We start from the raw sequence: 21,927 nt of genomic DNA on the forward strand, positions 1-21,927 counted from the left end.
TGAACCACAATCCTCAGATCTCAGCCTCCTGAGTAGGTAGAATTACAGGTCTGACCTGTTAGCACACAACTGAATTTGTGAACTTTTCTGAGAAAAAGATGAGCAGGTATTTAAATGTCTAACTGCCCCTTGCAGAGACTTACTTTAAGGACTAGTTCTTGTATCTTTGTGTCTTTCTGTAACCTCAGAGCTGACCTTACTATCATATAAGATTGGACAAAGCCAGGTGCTGGTGGCTCACGCCTGTAATCCTAGCTACTCAGGAGGCTGAGATCTGAGGATCGCGGTTCAAAGCCAGCCCAGGCAGGAAAGTCCATGAGACTCTTATCTCCAATAAACCACTAGAAAGCCAGAAGTGGTGCTGTGGCTCAAGCGGTAGCACGCTCAACTTGAGCTGAAGAGCGCAGGGAAAGCACCCAAGCCCAGAGTTCATGACCGACAAAAAAAAAAAAAAAAAAAGATTGGACAAGTTCTCCGGACCTGAAGGAAGGATTCAGTTGACTTACCTCCAGGCTTTCTAGCCATGGCAGTGGAAGCATGAATTCCTCAGAAAGCTTCAGCCATAGTGGGCTACCCTGGATTCTCTAAATGCTAGAACAGGTACAGGACTTTGGGGGCTTTCTGAAGCCCTGGACTATCTGTATAGCATGGATTTCTTGGACTCCTTGTTTCCTCTCCTTCTAGCTGGAAAACTGAAATCTTCACATGTGATAAAGAGAGCCACATACTGCTTAAACAAAAAGAAGCTGAGGCCATTTACACCAGTGGCATTCTTGATTTGAGCCTATTGGTTACTCACAGAGGTGATGCTCTGCCTGGAGGAATGCAAAGTGAGTAATTAAGTCTCTCGCCTGGTTTACTGAGAAGGTCCGCCCAGCAATGCTTTCTATTGCTTCAGTCTGGCATATCTTACTGCTTGTTTTGTCTCAGCTCCTGGAAAGCATATGGTTCCTGTTCAACTGGTGCCTCTCTGCCTGAGATTGTGTAGCTGTGGTGGCCCAGGTGTCTCAGTGTCACCGTCTACTTCAGCCTAAGTTTCATACACCCTCGCCCACTTTATTTGCTCACCTTGAGCCCTCCTTCTTTTCCCAAATATACTACAAACCCCCAGCTGGGGAATGCTATTGTTACCCAGTAAACAGAAAGAAGTGCTGCTTGTCGTGGTGTAAACACAATCTGGAAAGAAAAGGCTGTGTGGTGCATTCATGATGAGAACAAAAATTATATTTAGGTTCCACAGAAAATCTATGGTTAAACTATTAGACAAACTACTCAGCGCATCCTTTGGTATAATTTGACCTATGCAGAAAAGACTTGAAGTTGTATTGAATACTTCAGGCTTAATGATCTCAGAACAGGTGAAAATACTGACACAGATTAAAATGCTTTTTAGTTTCTAATAGAATAGGTATCTGTAGGCAAAGAACAAATCATTTTAGGGTTTTTGTTATGTTTTGTTTTAGCTTTGGTTTTTGCTGTGTTGCTTTGTCTATAGAACTTACTACATATCTCAAGCTGGTCTCAGATCCAGAGTATTAAAGATATGCTCCATCATGCCCAACTATCATTTTAGTTTGAATTCATGTATTCATAATATTATGATGACACAACAAAATTTCAATATATATGAGGATTTTTTTTTTTTTTTTGTCAGTCCTGGGGCTTGAGCTCAGGGCCTGGGCACTTTCCCTGAATTTCTTTTGTTCAAGGCTAGCACTTTACCACTTGAGCCACAGTGCTACTTCCAGCTTTTTCTGTTTATGTGGTATGGAGGAATGGAACCCAGGGCTTCATGCATGCTAGGCAAGCACTCTACCACTAAGCCACCTTCCTAGCTGTACGTGAGGACTTTTTAAAAAGTTGCTTAAAATATTAATAAATTAATTGTACAAGGGGATTTTACAGTGATATTTGCATAAATGAATACATATGAGGTTCCCCATACCTTCCAGTGGTACTGGCTTTTTTTTTTTTTTTTTTTTGCTGATACCAGACTTTTGAACTTCAAGTCTTACACTTGCATCACTGGCATTCTACAACTTGACTCATGCCTCCAGCCTGGCTTTTTGGTGTTTCATTTTTTTTTGGGGGGGGTGCAGGGATCAATTCTGAGACTTTTCTGCCAAAGCTGGCCTCGAACTTCAATTTTTCTTTTCTTTCTTTTTTCTTTTTGTCGGTCATGGGGCTTGAACTCTGGGCCTGGGCGCTGTCCCTGCGCTCTTCAGCTCAAGGCGAGTGCTCTACCACTTGAGCCACAGCACCACTTCTGGTTTTCTAGTGGTTAATGGGAGATAAGAGTCTCTCGGACTTTCCTGCCTGGGCTGGCTTTGAACCGCGATCCTCAGATCTCAGCCTCCTGAGTAGCTAGGATCACAGGTGTGAGCCACTAGCACCCAGCAAATTTCGATATTTCTTACCTCCGCCTCCTGAGTAACTAGAATTATAAATATGATTCACCAGTGCTAGGCTTTTTTTTTTTGTCGTGGGGCCTGAACTCTGGGCCAGGGCACTGTCCCTCAGCTCTTCAGCTCAAGGCTAACACTCTACCACTTGAGCCACAACACCACTTCCGGCTTCTTCTGCTTATGTGGTGCTGAGGAATTGAACCCAGGGCCTCATGCATGCAAGGTAAGCACTCCACCACTAAGCCACCTTCCCAGCTGTGTCAGGCATTTTTTAAAAATACAGGTTCCAATGTTTGTTTGTTTTGGTGGTATTGGGATTTAAACTCAGGAACTTGGCGTTTACTAGGTAGGCACTTTACCATTTCAGCAATAGCTTCAGTCCTATTTTACCTTTTTTTTTTCCAGTCCTGGGGCTTAATCTCAGGGCCTGGGTACTATCCCTGAGCTTCTTTATACTCAAGGCTAGCACTACCACTTAAGTCACAGTACTACTTCTCGCTTTTTCTGTTTATGTGGTATTGAGGAATCGAACCCAGAGCTTTATGCATGTGAGGTAAGCACTCTTATGACTAAGCCACATTCCTAGCCCCTATTTTAGTCTTTCTAAAACCTTACTCTCCTTGATTTTTATCTTATCTAGTCTGGCATTTTGCTAGTTAACTGGAAATAGTTTCTCAGATCTTTCTGCCAGGGCTGACTTCAAACTTCGGTGTTCAGATCTCAGTCTTCTAAGTAGCTAGGATTATAGGAGTGAGTCACAGCACCAAGCTCAAGATGTTTATGACTTACCTTAACTTCCAGATTTCTTTCTCCAGGTAGAAAAGAGTAAGTGTCCAAAATGCAGAGTCTTGTAAAGAAGCCTTTTTTTTTTTTTTTTTTTTGGGTCCAGTTGTGGGGGCCTGAACTCTGGGCCTGAGCACTGTCCCTCAGCTCTTCAGCTCAAGGCTAGCGCTCTACCACTTGAGCCACAGCACCACTTCCAGATTTTTCTGCTTATGTGGTGCTGAGGAATCGAACCCAGGGCCTCGTGCATTTAAGACAAGCACTCTACCACTGAGCCACCTTCCCAGCCCCTACTTTTCCTTTCATACAGTGTCTTCTGTTCCCTCACTGTCTCCCTGTATATTATATGATCTCATATATTGTTTCTGCATTTCTTAAATAAGTCACATTATGGCCTCATCAGAGGATTAGAATGTCTAAAATTATGGCTATAATCACCTATAACTTATATATTTTTCATTTCATATTAAATATTTTAAAAGGTTTAGTATTATTTGAGTATCTTTAGGTTGTAGTTAAATTACAAATGAAAAGAGTTGTGTTGGTAAATCATAGAAGACCATTCTTAAGACAATATCCCTTAAATTATGACAATATTCCAAAAATATTCCTGAGCAAATATAGTACCTGGTACTGAAATAAATTTCTTGCTTTTCAAATTTCTTTAAGTAAAATATAACAGAATGGTTAGAAATATTACATAAGAGAAAAAGTTAAATAAAACACAGTAATTTCCAGGATTTATGCTAACTCTTTTCCTTTGAGATTTTAACCATAGCACTGAAGTATATTTTAAGAGAACCTTAAAAGTTTCCAATTTGGTCAGGTTAGAAAAAAATGATCCTGGGGCTGGGAAGGTAGCTTAGTGGTAGAGTGCTTGCCTAGCATGCATGAAGCCCTGGGTTTGATTCCTCAGTACCACATACACAGAAAAGGCCGGAAGTGGCGCTGAAGCTCAAGTGGTACAGTGCTAGCCTAGAGCAAAAGAACCTCAGGGGCAGTGCCCAGGCCCTGAGTTCAAGCCCCAGGACTGGCAAAAAAAGAAAAAAGAAAAAAAAAGATCCTATTATACCAAATGTCTAGTCATTCCAGGAGATAAAGATTCTTTTTTTCTTTTCCCCAACATTCTAGAATTTATGTGCAGATAGAAAAAAAAAAAAACTAAAAAGGTTTATTCCTTCTCGGAAATTTCCATACTCTTCATTACATCCTCTTCTTTCTTCCCCTCTTCCCTGGCCCTTCCCTTTTCTCTTCCTCTTCCCTCTCCTCTCCCTTTTTCTCTTTCCTCCCTCCCTTCTTTTCTTTGTTTTTTTTTTTTTTGGGGGGGGGTCCAGTCGTGGGGCCTGAACTCTAGGCCTGGGCACTGTCCCTCAGCTCTTCAGCTCAAGGCTAGAGCCACTTGTGGCTTTTTTCTTTTTGCTTATGTGGTGCTGAGGAATCGAACCCAGGGCCTCAGGCATGCAAGGCAAGCGGTCTACCACTGAGCCACCTTCCCAGCCCCCCTTCCTTTCTTTGTATCAGGGTACGCTTGACTTCTTTTCTCTGTATTTTTAAATACCTTAACTTGCTGTGTCTAGCTCCACTATCTTAACTGCCAACAATAATAGTTACTATCTGTGGGTGGCTGTGAAATTTAAATGATTAAATATCACAAAGTACTTAGAAAAGTTCCTGGCAATATTGAGTGCTCAATAATGTTAGCTACTATTATATGTCTGTTTTTATTATTACCTTGACCTTTCTGATCTGTCTGGGCCTATGGTCTAACTGCTGTTTGATATGCCATTCTCAGTAAGCACTAAGAAATCAGCTTGAACAGCTTTAAACATAATACTACCTGAAGGCAGAGAGAAGCACTGAGATTTTTCTACTAATGGATTTATGATGCTAATTTGATCTTCTCAGAGAGGAATTTCTTCTGAAATACTTCTTCTAGAAATACACTTTAAAACTTCTCCCAGGAGAAAAAGATTACAAAATACAGGGTACCCAAAAATAACATATTTTTTTATGAGCCCAGTACAAATTTGCACACTCCAGATTTTAAGTTTTGGGTCTTCTCAGTTAAAATTCTCAAGGAATCTCTGTACTCATCCTACTCCAACCACAATGGCATGATCTTCTGCCTTACTTGCAAGTGTATCCATGGAGTGTTGTCATCAACATCACCTGGAAGTATGCTAGAATTTCAGAATTTCAGGCCCTGATCAGAATGTGCATTTCCATAGCTCTCTGGGGTGATTCCTATTTACTGTGAAGTATGGAAAGTACTTAATCCCTCTGGAGTTCTAGCTTTCTTTCTTTCCACCTTTTCCTTCTCAATGGACCAAGAAAATTTCAAGTTTTTTAATTCTCAGTCTCTGAACTATTGAAATTTTGAACTGAATAATGTTTAGTTGTAACATGTTGTTCTGTGATTGTAAGATGTTTTGCAGCCTTCGTAACTGCTACCTATTACATAGCAGTAGCACTCATCCTTGACCAGTTGTGACAAAAGAAATGTCTCCATGCTAGTATTATACTTCTTTTATTATTTTCCTTCATGTTCTCTAATATGCTCTGATTCTGACTAGTGACAATATTTATGCAAAACAATGCATGTTACTAAATGTGTGCTATGGGGAAGAATTAAGTCTCTGTTGAGAACCACTGAAATAGATTTACTAGCTTTCATTTGTTCTTCATTTCTTCCAAAATCAGAACACTTAACAGGTTTTTATTGTTGTTGTTAGAATTTATTTTATTATATGACACTAAGACCTTAAAACATAATTTCAATAAAATATTACCAAAATTTGCCTGTTGTAGTTGCAAGCTTGAAAACCTAGCACTTTGGAGGTATAATTAAAAGGAATACAATCTGAAGCTGGCCTAGGGAAAATGCAGGACCCTAACTCAAATTACATGCCTCTGTTCAAATATTTTGATGGCTCTCAATCTATTTCCTCTGACATGAAAAGCCAAACAAGCAAAAGGACAGTGGCTCACACCTATTATCTTAGCTATTCTGGAGGCTGACATCTGAGGATCTTAGTTCAATGTCAGCCAGCTCAGGCATACAAATCCAAAAGACTCTTATCTGTAATTAAACCTGAGAAAAGCCTGAAATGAGGCATGTGTCAAGTAGTAGAATACCAGCTGTGAGCCAGAAAGCCTAGTGAGAATGCAAGGACCTGAATATAAGCTCTAGTACCAGCACGAGCACGTGTATGCGCACACACACACACACACACAAACACACACACACACACACACACACACACACACACACACAAAGTTGGACATTTTGGCTTATACCTGTCATCTCTGAATTTAGGATGCTGAATCAAGAAGATCACAGTTCAGGGCTGGGGAGGTGGCTCAGTGGTAGAGTGCTTGCCTTGCATGCATGAGGCCCTGGGTTTGATTCCTCAGCACCATATAAACAAAAAGAAAAAAGCTGGAAGTGGTGCTGTGGCTCAAGTGGTAGAGCACTAGCCTTGAGCTGAAGAGCTGAGGGATAGCACCCAGGCCCAGAGTTCAGGCCCTACGACTGACCAAAAAAAAAAAAAAACACCTTTAAAAAAAAAAAAGAAGATCACAGTTCAAGGTCAGGCTGGGCTACATAATGACATACTATTTCAAAACAATAAAAGGCTAAAGCATTAATCTGGGGATAAACTCAGTAGTAGGATGCTTATCTAGGGCAAGTTAGGTTCTACCTTCTATCTCTAGTGCTGCAGGATTTAAAGAAAGTGAACAATGGTAAAACCATACATGATCTGGCTTTCCTATTGCCCTTCTTCATCTCCTGTTTGTTGAGTCAACTCTAGCTACCACTGATCTACTTGCTGGCTTTAAACATATAGTGGTTTGATGGTCAATGTTTGCCAACAGGCACTTGAAAGGGAGAAAGTCCTGACCTTTAGATGACATTATGGTATAGTTTTCCCACTGTGTCAATTGCAAGTAACCAATGTCACAAATTGCACAGATGTAAAATAATCTGACATAGCACAACGTTAGAAACTATTTCTATTATGCAGATTTCATGGATGTAAATCACCTCAAAAACACAATGATTGTTAAGTGCAATAGCATAAGTAGGAGAGCATGAGTTTTACCTCATTGCCTTTGTTGTTGTTTTGAAGTATTATAGTTTGAGTTTAGGGCCTTGTGCTTACTAGGCAAGCATTCTATTATATAGAGTATTTTAAATCATATTTAATTTGGGGGGCACTGGTAATTCACACCTTTAATCTCAGCTACTCAGGAGGCTGAGATCTGATTCAAATCTGGTTCAAAGCTAGTGTGGGCAGGAAAGTCTGTGAGACAGTTATTTCCATTTTAACGACTAGAAAATGGGGAGTAGAGCTGTGTCTCAAAATGGTAGAGTGCTACCCTGGAACAGAAAAGGTCAAGGACAATGCCCAGGCTCCGAGTTCAAGTCCCACAGTTGAATAAACAAACAAAAAAACCCCACAAAAACCCCCCAAAACCAAAACCCAAAAACTACCCCCAAAAAAGCCAGAAGTGGAGCTCTAGCTCAAATGATAAAGTGCTAGCCTTGACAGCACCCTGACTGTGAGTTCAGGAAAAAAGAAAGAAAATATATATGTAATTTAAATTATATTTTAAAATATAATTTGAGCACATTTTATAATTTTTTTTGGGTTGGTCATGGGGCTTGAACTCTGGGCATGAACGCTGTCTCTCAGCTCTTCAGCATAAGGCTAGAGCTCTACCACTTGAGCCACAGCACCACTTCTGGTTTCCTAGTTGTTTATTGGAGATAAGAGTCTCAAGTGGACTTTCCTGCCCAGGCTGGCTTTGAACTGTGATCCTCAGATCTCAGCCTCCTGAGTAGCTAGGATTACAGACGTGAGCCACCAGTGCCTGGCCATTTTATAATTTTTTTTTTTTGGGGGGGGGGGTTTGGTCGTGGGCCTGAACTCTGCGCCTGGGCGCTGTCCCTCAGTTCTTCAGCTTAAGGCTAGTGCTCTACCACTTGAGCCACATCACTACTTCCGGCTTTTTTTTTCTGCTTATGTGGTGCTGAGGAATGGAACCCAGGGCCTCATGCATGCAAGGCAAGCGCTCTACCACTGAGCCACCTTCCCAGCCCCCCATTTTATAATTTTTTAAATAATAGATTAACAACTGGTTTGCCAAATTCCTTAAACATCAGTGTCAAGGAATAAGCTGGCTCTATTATATAATTACCGAAAATAACGTGCCAAACTTGCTCATACTGAGGGCTTTTGTTTTTCTATCCTCATGGAAAGCTGTTCTTTATTTTTGTAGAAACTTCTTCATTCATCTCCTTCAGGTCTTATTTAACTTATTTAGAAGGGCTGAGGATTAAATCCTAGGTTTCCTGAGTATTAGGCAAGCACTGTATTACTGGTTTCATGTCCAGCCCATTTTTTAGGTAACATCTTTTCTAGTTACCTTATCTAAAATCCCATTCCCTCTACACTCCCCGTTCCACAATCTTGATCCATTTTCTTTCCTTTCCTTTTTTTTTTTTTTTTTTTGTTGACAGTCCTGGGACTTGAACTCAGGGTCTGGGCACTGTCCCATAACCTCTTTGTGCTCAAGGCTAACACTTTACAACTGGAGCCACAACACAACTTTGAGATTTGAGTCTCATGGACTTTCATTCTTAGGCTAACTTCTAACCTTGATTCTCAGATCTCAGCCTTCTGAGTAGCTAGGATTACAGGCTTGAGCCACCAGCACCAGGCTTGGAATATTTTTTTTTTTTTTTTGGGTCTGGTCATGGGGCCTGAACTCTGGGCCTGGACACTGTCCCTCAGCTCTTCAGCTCAAGGCTAGTGCTCTACCACTTGAGCCACAGCGCCACTTCCAGCTTTTTTTTTCTGGGTATGTGGTGCTGAGGAATCGAACCCAGGACCTCAGGCATGCAAGGCAAGCGCTCTACCACTGAGCCACCTTCCCAGCCCTGGAATATTTTTATATAAGAAAGAAATGGCAAGCCAGGTGCCCATGGCTCACGCCTGTAACCCTAGCTACTCAGGAGGCTGAGACCTGAGGATCACAGTTTAAAGCCAGGCCAAGCAGAAAAGTCTGTGAGACTCTTTATCTCCAAAAGACCATAAGAAAACTGGAAGTGGCACTGTGACTCAAGTGGTAGTGTGCTAGCCTTGAGCTGAAGAGCTGAGAGACAGCACCCAGGCCTAGAGTTCAAGCCCCATGACAGACCAAAAACAGAAAAAAAAAAAAAGAAATGGCATATTTTCAATCCATAGGCACCAACATTACCCTCCCTACATTCTTCTTCTTCCCCCTCTTCCATCTCTTCTTCTTCTTCTTCTTCTTCTTCCTCTTCCTCCTCTTCCTCCTCCCTTCTCTTCCTCCTCCTCCTCCCTCCTTCCCTCTCTCCCTCCCTCCTCCTCCTTCTCCTCCTCCTCCTCTTCTTCTGTACTGGAGATTGAATTCAGGGCCTCTCAGTTGGCTAAGCAAACACACTACCTCTTGAATTACACTCCAGCCCTTCCTTTATTCTTATATATTACAATGGACTGAATGTTGGTGTCAGTCTCCAAATTCATTATGTAGAAATCCAAACACCACAATGAGATAGTGTTAGACAGTATTAGAAGGGAGGGGTCTTGGGAGGTAATTAAGTTATGATTATGGAACTTTGATAATGTGATTAGTGGTCCTTATAGATTATAAAGAACTCTATAGCAGTTCTTTTCATCTTCATGTGAGTGTCTGGAAAAGTCACTAGTCTACAATTCTGAAGATAGACTCTGACAGAACCCCAACCCTGACTTTAGATTTCTAGCCTGGAAAACAGTGAGAAATGTCTTGCTTAAGTAGTCCAAACATGGCATTTTTGTTATAGCAGTCCAAACTGACTTGTTTTGTTTGAGAGATAGTCTTTTCAGGCTGGACTTAAACTTGAGATCTTCCTGCCACCATTTCCTAAATAGCTTTCTGTTACAACAGATTTTAAAGCCCCAGCTCATTTTTATTTTTTTGCTTGACATAATTCAGCAAAAACCCAAGTATGGCTTTCCGTGCTCTGAGAATGGTCTTAGTTAAATAACAGGTCATGGGGCTAGGAAGGAGGCTCAGTGGTACAGTGCTTGCCTTGCATACATGAGGCCCTGGGTTCGATTCCTCAGCACCACATAAGCAGAAAAAGCTAGAAGTGGCACTGTGGCTCAAGTGGTAGAGCGCTAGATTTGAGTGGAAGAGCTGAGGGACAGTGCCCAGGCCCAGAGTTCAGGCCCATGACTGACAAAAAAATAAATAAATAAAAATAACAAGTTATCTCTCATTTGTTCATGAATCAGATAATCTGGGATTCCTTTGTCAAATGTCAGTTCATAGAATTGTATAATTTGTATGTGTGTGTGTGTGTGTGTCTGAGAGAGAGAGAGAGAGAGAGAGAGAGAATGTGTATGTGTTTGTCTGTGTGTATGTGTCAGTATTGGACTTGAACTTAGGAGCCGGGACACTGTCCTTTTTTTTTTGCCAGTCCTAGGGCTTAAACTCAGGGCCTGGGGATTGTCCTGAGTGTCTTTTGCTCAAGGCTAGCACTCTACCACTTGAATCACAGTGCTACTTCCAGCTTTTTCTGTTTATGTGGTACTGAGGAATCAAACCCAGGGCTTCATGCATGCTTGGCAAGCACTCTACCACTAAGTCACCTTCCCAGCCCTGTCCCTTATATTTTATGTTCAAGGATGGCTCTCTACTACTTGATCTACAGCTCCACTTCCAACTTTTTGCTGATTAATTGCACCTCAGAGTCTCACATACTTTCCTGCCCAGAATGGCTTCAAACTGTAGTTCTTAGATCTCAGCCTCCTGAATAGCTAGGAATTTAGATGTAAGGCATTATGCCTGGCTTGGATAATCTTCCTGAAGACAACTCCTATTAGACAAAGTTTTATGGAAGTTGGGTCACCAGCTTTTGTAGTTGAATATGAGATGCAGCCTGAACATTAATTTTCAGCCCCTAACCCAAAAATATAGCCCTATAACTAAGGGAAAAAAACTTGGTTTCCTGCACTTCTGTAACATGAGAATGAGATTCCACTTACTCAAAATGAAGTCAAATGCATTTAATATGGCCAACCAATTAAGACAAAACTATGTGTGTGGCACACGCCAGTCCTGGGCTTGAACTCAGGGGCTGGGTGCTGTCTCTGAGCTCAACCGCCTGAGCCACAGTTCCTCTTTTAGACTTTTGGTGGTTTGTAGGAGATAACTGTCTCAAGGAAAGCTGGGCACCTGGGGCTCATGCCTATAGTCTTAGCTACTTAGGAGGCTGAGCTCTAATGATTTCCCAGGCAGGAAAGTCCATGAGACTCTTATCTTTAGCTAACCACCCCAAAAGCCTGGAGATGTGGTTCAAGTGGTACAGCTCTAATCTTGAGTATAAAAGCTCAGGGACAGTATTCAGGCCCTGAGTTCAAGCCCCAGGATTGGCACTCCCCCAAAAAATAAGCCTCAAGGACTTTCTCGCCTGGACTGACTTCAAACTGTGATCCTCAGATCTCAGCCTTCTGAGTAGTTAGGATTATAGGCATGAGCTATGGGTGCCAGGCAAAACTATGATTATTGTTACTATTACATATATATTATTTTTTCCCAGTCCTGGGGTTTACAGTTTGGGCTTGGATGCTGACCCTAAACAACTTTTGTTCAAGATTAGTGCTTTGGGGCTGGGAAGGTGGCTCAGTGGTAGAGCGCATGCCTTGCATGCCAGAGGCCCTGGGTTCAATTCCTCAGCACCACATAAGCAAAAAGAAAAAAAAAAGCTGGAAGTGATGCTGTGGCTCAAGTGGTAGAGCGCTAGCCTTGAGCTGAAGAGCTGAGGGACAGCGCCCAGGCCCAGAGTTCAGGCCCCATGACCAGACCAAAAAAAAAAAGATTAGTGCTTTACCACTTGAGTCACAGCATCACTTCTGACTCTTTCTGAGTAGTTTATTGGAGATAAGAGTCTCACAGAATTTCCTGCCCATGGTGGCTTTGAACAGTGATCCTCAGATCTCAGTCTCCTGAGCAGCTATGATTACAAGTATGAGGCACTGGTGCCTAGCTAAAGCTTTTTTCCTTTTTTGGTTGGTTGTGGGGCTTGAACTCTGGGCCTGGGCACAGTCCCTCAGCTCTTCAGCTCAAGGCAACTTGAGCCACACTGCCACTTCTGGCTTTTTTCTGAGTAGTTTACTGGAGATAAGATTCTCACAGACTTTCCTTTCCAGGCTGGCTTTGAACCTCGATCCTTAGATCTCAGCCTCCTGAGTAGCTAGGATTACAGGCGTGAGCCACCGGTGCCTGGCAAGCTATTATTATTATTTTTGGTTGTGGGGCTTGAACTCTGGGCCTGGGTGCTGTCCCTCAGCTCTTCAGCTCAAGGCTAGTGCACTACTACCTGAATCACAGCACCACTTCTGGTTTTCTGGTGGTTAACTAGAGATAAGAGTCTCACGGACTTTTCTGCCAGGGCTGGTTTTGAACCTTGATCCTCAGATCTCAGCCTCCTGAGTAGCTAGGATTACAGGCATGAGCCACCAGCATCTGGCTAAGCTATTATTATTATTTTTTTGTCAGTCATGGGGCCTGAACTCTGGGCCTGGGCACTGTCCCTCAGCTCTTCAGCTCAAGGCTAGCGCCCTACCACTGGAGCCACAGCGCCACTTCCAGCTTTTTCTGCTTAGGTGGTGCTGAGGAATCGAACCCAGGGCCTCATGCATTCGAGGCAAGCACTCTACCATTGAGCCACCTTCCCAGCCCCTAAGCTATTATCTTTTAAAGTAAATTATTCTTTCTCTGTCAACCATTGTCAACAGTACTAGTATTTGAACTCAGGGCCTCACATTTGCTACACTGGTGCTCTACCACTTGAACCATGCCTCCAGCTCTGCATTTTTTGTGTGCTGCTACTGGGGTTTGAAATCAGGATCTGGTGCTTTGGCTTTTTTGCTCAAGGTTGGTGCTCTACCACTTGGGCTATTTGTTTAGCCAGAACTGAAGACCTCATATATAGTAGGTAAATAGTCTGCTACAGAACTAGATTCCTAACCCTTTATAAAGTTTTTATTTTAATTTTAATTTTTTGGGGGGTGGGGGTCCGGTTGTGGGGCCTGAACTCTGGGCCTGGGTGCTGTCCCTCAGCTCTTCAGCTCAAGGCTAGTGCTCTACCACTTGAGCCACAGCACCACTTCTGGCTTTTTTCTTTTTGCTTATGTGGTGCTGAGGAATCGAACCCAGGGCCTCTGGCATGCAAGGCAAGCGCTCTACCACTGAGCCACCTTCCCAGCCCCTATAAAGTTTTTAAAAGCCAAAAAAGAAAATTATTTTATATTCATAAAATCTCTGCCAGTGTTTACCTTCAGAGTCTTACAAAATCAAAAACATGCCTTACAAATTCACTAGAAAAAGATGACCAGAAACTGTGAATCTGTACTCTATATATATATGTGCACTGTGAGTCAATCCATGGCATGTTCAGTCCAAGTACCTGTTTGTTATGGATGCTGGGAAGAAATGTGTTTTGTATGGTCACTCTTGTTTTTCTTTTTGGTCTGGTCGTGGGGCCTGAACTCTGGGCCTGGGCGCTGTCCCTCAGCTCTTCAGCTCAAGGCTAGCGCTCTACCACTTGAGCCACAGTGCCACTTTGGCTTTTTTCTTCTTGCTTATGTGGTGCTGAGGAATCGAACCCAGGGCCTCAGGCATGCAAGGCAAGCGCTCTACCACTGAGCCACCTTCCCAGCCCTGGCTTTTTTCTTTTTGTTTATGTGGTGCTGAGGAATTGAACCCAGGGCCTCAGGCATGCAAGGCAAGCGCTCTACCACTGAGCCACCTTCCTAGCCCATATGGTCACTCTTGTATCCTTGAGAGCAAAGCAGTATTATTTTTCTAAAGAACTAGTAAATCAATTCTTATACAATGGATAAATTATATAACTTTGATTTTTTAAAACTACATTATATGGGCATTTAATTTTTATAATTTGTGTCGTTCTTAAAATGCTCAGTAGAGCTTGTCTTCAGAGTCAAAAGGTCAAATTAAAATGTTGTGGAAGCTGGGTGCTGGTGGCTCACACCTGTGATCCTAGCTACTCAAGGAGACTGAGATCTGAAGACGGCAGTTTGAAGCCAGCTCAGCAGGAAAGTCTATGCGACTCTTATCCCCAATAAAGTACTTCAAAAAAAAAAAAAAGCCAGAAGTGGTGCTGTGGCTCAAGTGGCAAAGCGCTAGCTTTGGGCACAAAGTGGCGCAGGGATATCACCCAAGCCCTGAGTTCAAGCCACAGGATTGGCAAGAACAAAAAAGTTATGGATGCTAGGTACCCACTGCCTGTAATCCTAGCTACTCAGGAGGCTGAGATCTAGTGAAGTTCCTAAAACTCTTACCTCTAATTAAACACAAAAAAACTGGCAGTGGCTCAAGTAGTAGAGTGCCAACCTTGAACAAAAATGCTAAAGGACAATACCTAGGCCCTGAGTTCAAACCCCAATACTGGGGGTGCGCGCGTGCCACCCCCACACCCCCACACAATGCTATAATTGCTCATTTGAAATAAGACTTTGGGGGCTAGGAAGGTGGCTCAGTGGTAGAGTGCTTGCCTTGCATGCATAAGGTCCTGGGTTCAATTCCTCAGCAACCCATAAGCAGAAAAAGCCAGAAGTGGTGCTGTAGCTCAAGTGGTAGAGTGCTAGCCTTGAGCTGAAGAGCTGAGGGACAGCACCGAGGCCCAGAGTTCAGGTACCACAACCGAGAAAAAAAAAAAGAAATAAGACTCTGATCTGAATTTTCTTACGAGTTATGATTGCATCATCAGTGGAAATAGCATGTATCAATAGTTATCATAGGAATAAAAAGGCACAGTCTGTGTATTAAGGTGGGAACATAAATCTTTTTAGAGATTCGACAGTACTTATCAAAACAAACATACATGACCTTTGACACGTAATTTGTTTTAGGACTTTAACCTAGACACATATCTGCATTTGTGCCCAGAGGAAAAATAGAAAATTAGACTAACCATCCTCTGTGGGACAAATAGTTGAATCTTTTCTGGTATTGAAAAGACAGGGAAGACTATAGGGCTACTAACAAGGATAAGGCAGACATCTTTATACATTCTGATATATTAAGTAAAAAAAGCAACAGGTGCTATCGGCACATACCTAAAATCCTAGCCACTGAGGAGGCTGATATCTGAGGATTTCAATTTGAAGCCAGACTGGGGAGACAAATCTGTAAGATTCTTATTTTTTTTTTTGGCAGTCATGGGGCCTGAACTCTGGGTCTGGGGGCAGTCATGGGGCCTGAACTCTGGGTCTGGGTGCTGTCCCTCAGCTCTTCAGGTCAAAGCTAGCGCTCTACCACTTAAGTCACAGCGCCACTTCCTGCTTTTTTCTGCTTATGTGGTGCTGAGGAATTGAACCCAGGGCCTCATGCATGCAAGGCAAGCATCTACCACTGAGCCACCTTCCCAGCCCCTCTGTAAGACTCAAATCTCCAGCTAAACAGCATAAAGCTGAAAGTGGAGGTATGTGCAGACATGCACACACTCACACACAAAAGTAAATAGCAAATTTCTATACAGTGTGTGTCTTGTCATATACGTTGACCAAAACAAAGACAAACCAGGTACCAGTGGCTCACACCTGTAATCCAAGCTACTCAGGAGGCTGAGATCTGAGGATCGCAGTTCAAAGCCAGCCTGGGCAGGAAAGTCCATGAGACTCTTACCTCCAATTAGCCACCAGAAAACCAGAAGTGGTACTGTGGCTCAAGTGGTAGAATGCTCACCTTAAGTTGAAGAGCTCAGGGATAGTGCCCAGAATCCGGTGTTTAAACCCCATGACTGACAAAAAAACAACAAAAATCACAAAGCAAATGTTCGTAAATGCATAGAAAATCAAACTCCACTTATAGCTCTCTTGACTATTGCTTCTGGACAGGTAAAAGGTTTGTGGACAGATGAAGGGGACTTTCACTTTAACCTCTACTGACTTTTCCCCCCTATTGTTTGAAATGTTTTCTTATTGTTTTAATTGTTGATCATCATCACTTACTACTTTTTAAATTAGAAATAATTTTTAGCTAGTAATCCTAACACTCAGGAATCAAAGGCAGGTGGACTAGGAGTTTGAGGCCAGAGTGGGGCTACATAGAGAAATCTGTCTTCAAAGATCAAAGGTTGGATGTATAGCTCATTGGTAGAATACTTGCCTAATAGGTAGAAGGGCCCAGGTTTGATCCCCCACTACTGAAAGAGAAAAACTGTCTTTATAAAGCAAGAGGAATGTAAGTTTGATTCCAGCTGTGCTACATATCAAGATCCTATCTAAAATTATTTTATTTTTATTAGCATACATTAGCAAATACAAAGTGGGATTCACTGTGACATTTCTGGGTTTTTTTTTGTCGGTTGTGGGGCTTGAACTTTGGGCCTGACCGCTGTCCCTCAGCTCTTCAGCTCAAGGCGAGCGCTCTACCACTTGAGCCAGAGGCTCAAGCTTTCTGGTTGTTTATTGGAGATAGGAGTCTCATGGTCTTTCCTGCCTGGGCTGGCTTTGAACCACGATCCTCAGATCTCAGCTTCCTGAGTAGCTAGGATTACAGGCGTGAGCCACCAGCACCAGGTATTTTAACCACTGTACCACCTCCACTGACTCTCCTTTACCTTCCTCCCCCTTTTCTATACAATTTCAGCAGGTCCCTTGTTCTATTTTCACACTTGAGGACAAAAATAAAATAAAATTTTAATGTATACAAGTGACAAGTGGAGAAAGGGAATTTGTGGGCTATGTTCTTCTTGTTTTTATTTTGTGAGACAATATGAATCAGGAGAAAGAATATAGTGCTTCTAATTCAAGAATTGTGGGGTGAAGGTTGGAAGTGTGGCTCAGTGGTGGAGTGCCTGTCTAGAAAGTACAAGGCCATAAGTTTGACCCCAGCACCACCAAATTAGAAAAATATTAACAATAATAACCTCAATGAAGAAAAGCATCTGAGAGCTGGGATTACAGGCATGCACATGCGCACTCTGTTCAGACAAAAAAACTATAGAACACTATTTCTGATAATAGAATTCAAGTATTCCAAAGGACCAAAATATATCATATACATTATATTATTAGGGGGGACATAGACCTGAGAAACTGTTAAGTGTAGCCCTACCAGGGTAATTGCAGGTGGGACTTGAAATTCAAGAAACCTAGAAGTAGCTTTCTATTTTACTTTATTTATTATCTTTAAGTAGTGGTACAAAGAAGTTCCCATTCTGCAAAACAGCATATGAATACAAAGTGGCAACATTGCCACCCTTCTCTCTTACCCCATCTTTTCTCTCACTTTTTTTAGAACAGCTTTTTATTCAAAGCAAATTACAGTAATTCTAGGTCCTCAAATGATGTTTTAAATATCCAAATGGGCCTTGACAGAAAAAAAATGTTCCTCAGCACTAAGTCTTAGGTAAGTAAAAATCTTAGGTCTGGAAGTAATTCAGTTTCATTTTAGTACATTTAAATATTACACTACTGCCCGGTTTTGACTGGAGAGGAAAACTGGTGTTAAGCCATTGTCTGTTGTGAATGAAAATATGCTAAAGAAAATTTTGTTGACTTAATAAACCAGTTATCCACCTCTTGGTGGCACAATGGGCCTAGTACATGTTGGAGGGCAGACTGCACAATCTGTTAAAGCTGATTTGGAGGACTCTAGGGGACAAACAAGAGAGGCAACCATGTGAAAGGCCATGTGCGTGGCTTTCAGACAGTACTATTTGGTGATGATGAAGTAGTGCAGAGGGCGGCTAAACTGAAAAGAAGCAGCGTCCGTCTCAGGACAAGAGTACCCAGGTGGGAAGCAGCCTGCACACAAGTTTACCGGTGAATAACCGAGGTTAAGCACTCACAGGGATTACAGTCTTCATTTTTAGGAAGGATTTGTGGTCGAGGCAAATTCCAGACTAGGGAGACAAGAGTTAAGCTAGCGGGCTGGCCTACGGTCCCGATACCTTTCCTGGGACTTGAGGATGATCACTGGGCGCCAAGGCAGCCCGCCTCGCAGCTCACGCCATCCTCCGCCTGGTTATTCGAATCTTCAACTCCCGGGCTCTGAGGCCTCTATCGCGGACTGCCGAGGTCCGGGGCCTACAACCGACCTCCGAAGTGTGCTTTACTCCCTTCCTTCCACCCCGCCCAGGTTTAAAGACAACTGGAAGCTCCCTCCGCCTTCCAAGAGCAGCCCCCATCCGAGGGGCGTGTCCGGGGGGGGGTAAGGCCCCCTCAGCAGGTTGGCGGGAGCCAGCCGGCGCGAAGCTCAGGAAAGCCGGGAGAACGCTACCGCGCCAGGCTCAAACTCGCGCCGCCAGCAGCTCACGAGCTGCGCTCCACCCTCTCCGTCACCAAAGGCGTCCAGCCAATGAACGAGCCAGAAAGGCTGGGCCAGCGAGCCACACACTGGGAGGGGGGAGTCGCGGGAGGGGGAAAGGAAGTCGAAGGCGGGATACGTTTGATTGACAGATCATTCAAGCCAATCCTCCCCGCAGCTTCTCTTCGCTCCCTTCTCTCTGCTGGGCTCAGTTCTTCAACCCGCCTCCTCCTCTACCCCCACCCCGCTTCTTCACTCCTCTTCGTCCCGCCCCTCCTCCCCTCCCCCACTCTGCGGGCAAATCGCTGCTGGAAAGAGGCGGGGGCCGAAGCGGCGGGCTCGTGTGGAGCCTTGAGGTGGGATTGACGGGTATTCAGGCCAATACAAGATGTGCTGATGGCGCGGCTGTGGCTAGAACCGACCAATGAGCGGGCGGGCTGGGGGCGGAGGCCCAGGTTCCAAACGCTCCGCGGCGCCATGGGCTGAAAACTCAACCGAGATGGAATCTCCCAGTCTGAACCGGTTTCAACCGGTTCCGAGTTTGAGGCACTAGGAGGAGGGGGAGAAGCGGCTGCAGCGGCCGCGGCAGGAGCAGCGGGAGCTACAGCATCAGCCAGAGCAACAGTAGCTACAGCCCCGGCGGCGTTGCCCGTTCCAGTCTTTGCTGCTGCAGTCCGTGCAACCACCCCGAGGGGGAGGGGGGAACCACCAGTCGCTGAGGAGCGGGAGAAGGGGGGAAAGTTTAGGCGAGCCCGGGTGGGGGGGCCCAGCGCCGTAGCCGCGTGAGAGTGGGAGCGGTGTTGTGGTTGGGGGAGTCGGACTGCAACTGGCAGCGGAGCGTTCCCGGGCCGTGTGGACTCTCCACCCCGACTCCCGCCGCTCCCGCCGCCGCCGCCTGTGGCCGGAGGGTCCTCCCGGCGCTGAGGCTTCGGGACTTGGCCCCGTTCCCCTCCCCCTTCCCTCAGTCCCCGGCCGGGCGGGAGCATTTCTCCCTCAGACCCGTTCCCCTGTTTTTTGGTGGGGCGAGTGCGTGTGTGTCAGTCTATGTGTGTGTTCGGGGGAGGCGTCCCTGGAATAGTAAATAGTGAGCTTTTTTTTTTTTTCATTTTTCTTTGCCCTTCTCCGTTTTTTAATTTCCTTTTTTTTTTTAAGGTGGGAAAACTGAAACCCACCTTGATTTCCTCCCCTCTTCCCCCTCCCCTCCTTCCCTCGCCCTAAGCCCCGACAAGGAAGGAAGAAGCAGTTGGTTCGATCTCTGGGTAAGTCGACTCTGTCTTCAGTGGCCGAGGGTCGGGCGGCGGCGGCGGCGGCTCGGGCGGGCGGGCGGGCGGGAGGAGGAGGCCGGCGTGGGGCGCGGCGGCCGCGGGAGGCGAGCCCGGGAGGCGGCGGCGGGCGCGCCAGGCCCACGGCGGAGGCTGCGATGAATGGAGCCGCTCCTGTCGCTGGGGGGGGGGGGGGTAGATGGAGGCGGCCGCGGGAGGGGAGCGCTTGCTGGGTCATTGGCGTGTGCGGGTGGCGGTGGAGGAAGGCGAGGTGTGTGGTGGGGAAGCCGAGCCCCGCGAGGGGGTGGAAGAAAGGCTTCCCCAGCCTAAAAGGCTGGGAAGAAGTTGGGGGTGATTTCAGGAACATCTCTGTAAATTAATAGGAGTGGAAGTTTCCAGAAATATTTAGTGCAGCAGCATTGAAACGTCCGCCTGCATCACGTGGCCCTCGGTGGAGAGCTTGGGATGGGGGAGGGAGGGGCTCCCTAAGTCCCTGCTCCTCCGGCGTGGAAACTCGAAAGCTCTCCGGGTTTTTTGTTGTTGTGGTTTGTTTGGGGGGGGGTGTTTTTATTTGGGGGGAGGGTTTTGTTTTTGGGGTTTTTCGCAAAGTAGGACGAGAAGTAGGAGAAATAAGTTAAGCTTTTGAGAGGTCTGCGCATGGGGTTCAGTGTGGTAGTTTCCTTTCCTGGGGCTCGCGTGTATATATACGTGAAGTTGGTCGAATCATTCACTCCGGGCAGCGTGTAGTGGGGGATGCCCAGAGTCTCCTTCATTCTAGAGTCTTCGTAGTTTGGGGCGGAGGGGAGGAAGTGGTGTAGTAGAGGAAGCCCAGGCCTCTTTTGATCGGGCTGAGGCCATGCTGCATTGAGATTGGGGCGGTGAACTTCGGGCGGCTGGTCTCCGAGCCTCCCGCGAGTAGGGGCGGGGTGAGTGCGTGCTCTGGGGAGCTATAGTTAGAAGTGCGGCAGCTCGCTTCGGGTGGGAAGCCTGGGGAGGGCGGGCCCTAGTGAGGTGTGTTTCTACTGAATGAAGCCGGCGGTTGCCCACACACCTAAGTGGCTGTCTTTTAGCTTTGTAAAAGCAGTCTGCTTTTCACCTTAGTGAAGTTACCATGAAGTAGCGGTTAAGACTTTTTGGGGGTTAGATGCAAGCTGGCAGGGTTTAGCCGTGGTAGGGAGTGAAGGTATTTTGGTAATCACTTGTAGAGTCACACCATTGCTAAATAATCCTTAGGATATGCAATTCGGTGAGTAGACTTGAAGATTGAAGGCCCCCAAGTAGGAAAAAGGAAGCGCTATGGTTCTGTCTCTCTCGCTGTTAGGAATGTTTACAGCCTCTCTGGTTGTGTGTCTTATGCATGTGGGACACTGTTGTGGAAGGAATGTTTTGGAAGCGGTTCGATTTGGGGGACTAAATGTGCTTGGCATTGACCACAAAAGCCGCCATTTCTGTATTACGTACACTTCAAGAATAGGTAGGTCATTTCGAAGATAACCGCTAGTTCTCAGGATGGCAAACTACTGCATTTCAAATGTTTCTCTTCTAAAACTGATTTTTCACTTAAACCTAACATGGAGAACTCCTACGGACAATACAAAGTGAAACTTTTTACTATTGATCTTTTGTTTTTTTAGCTGTAAGTTATGACAGGGCAGGCCCAGGAAAGCTCATTTAATTTTTAACCCCCCCCAAAAAAACCAATCAAAACTTTTATATCTATCTTGATGCTTATTGGACATTGCTTTTTGCTTTAATTTTTTTTTTTACTCTTATTTAAAGTTTTATAGCCTTTGAAGGTGTAGTTCTAGAATTTATCTTTCTGTATCGCTTTAGTTTTGGTTTCTTTTGTATTGCAGGTACTAGTGCTATTAAAATGTTTAATTTTCCTTCAGCTTTTGAAGTTTCATTTTTTTTGTCAGTAATGGACAGAAAGGCTCTAGAGGAATAAAAATTTTTGTACTGTCTCAATATTTTGACTTATTTTACATTATAGCTAACCTGAGTGACTCATCATTTGGTCTAATGATTTATTGTGATTAGCATTTGTTTTGACATCTTTAAGTAAAAAAACATTTGCATTTAAATTGCTGCAGTTATGAAGACGTTTTAAAATGCTGTGAAATAGC

General features: G+C 44.5%; 1 protein-coding gene across 2 annotated transcripts in view; it reads left to right on the forward strand.

Moving 5' to 3' along the window:
• The first annotated feature begins 19,344 nt into the window (after positions 1–19,344).
• Positions 19,345–21,927, forward strand: part of Xpo1 (exportin 1) — a 53,909-nt gene continuing 51,326 nt past the window's right edge. Inside the window, exon 1 of one of the 2 annotated variants that reach the window (XM_042691132.1) lies at positions 19,345–19,798. The gene's annotated coding sequence lies outside the window, so the exon portion shown is untranslated. Of the gene's footprint in view, positions 19,799–21,190; positions 21,276–21,927 lie in introns of those variants that run through there. The other variant, XM_042691134.1, reaches the window with a different exon arrangement.

The sequence above is a fragment of the Dipodomys spectabilis genome, unplaced genomic scaffold (genome assembly GCF_019054845.1).
Source record: "Dipodomys spectabilis isolate Male_0828 unplaced genomic scaffold, ASM1905484v1 ptg000141l, whole genome shotgun sequence".
NCBI classification, from domain to species: Eukaryota; Metazoa; Chordata; class Mammalia; order Rodentia; family Heteromyidae; genus Dipodomys; species Dipodomys spectabilis.